The sequence below is a fragment of the Betta splendens genome, chromosome 4, assembly GCF_900634795.4.
Source record: "Betta splendens chromosome 4, fBetSpl5.4, whole genome shotgun sequence".
NCBI lineage: Eukaryota > Metazoa > Chordata > Actinopteri > Anabantiformes > Osphronemidae > Betta > Betta splendens.
In genome coordinates this window covers 19,036,725-19,037,596 of record NC_040884.2, presented here as the reverse complement: position 1 = coordinate 19,037,596, position 872 = coordinate 19,036,725, and positions in this window count along the sequence as shown.

Sequence of the window (872 nt, the reverse complement as noted above, 5' to 3'; positions counted from 1 at the left end):
GCTGCATCTGATTGGCTGAGCAGAGATTTCACGGTTGGTTGATTGGTTAATGATTCCAAAACAGATTCAATACTATTATTTTGTAAAACCTTATAAATAAAATAAAAACATTTGATAGATTTGTAGAATAACACGTGTAAATGTTTTATTTACTCCTATTTAAAAAATATAGATTACTAAAATTATTAATACAATATTAACAAAACACTACTATGGGCAGTTGCAGAGAGTACGTGTACTCTCTCTGTTTTCTTCACATAGGACATGTATCATACTGGTATAACATAATTTAAGTCTAAGTAATGACTTTCAAACTATTCTTGATAAGTTTGATGATCCCTAAGTAATGATTATTTTATTGAGGAGTTGTAGATAAATAGTGGAAACTGGCCAAAGGAGGTTAGTCTATGTGTCTAGGTGACTCACCCAAGCTGTCATCGCAGCAGGCAATGAACAAAGCTAAGCTGCTCATACCTGTGCTGTGAGCTAAGGGATCCCTCCCAGGTCACCCTCACATGGAAAACCATACACACAAACACACAGTCCAAACTGTCTCTTTTTGTGAACCTGATGAAAAGTTTGCTTTATTTCTCATGTGTGTGGGGGCGTGGGGGGGCACTTTTAAAATGCTTTACAGCCTTGATTGACTTTGATGTCTTCAGTCAGAATCGGTGCGAACAGATGGCCGAGCAGAGGGCTAACGGTGAGGCCTGTCAATCCAGGGAGTCCTCTAAGAAAACAAAGTGAAGACGTGGCTCTGGGAAAGGAGGAAACCCCTGAGCTTCTCAAGAGGCTGGTGCATTCTTGAGATTAGGGCAAGAAAAACGCAGACCACTGCTGTTAATGCCCCAGACAAAGGCGTGGAACAATTT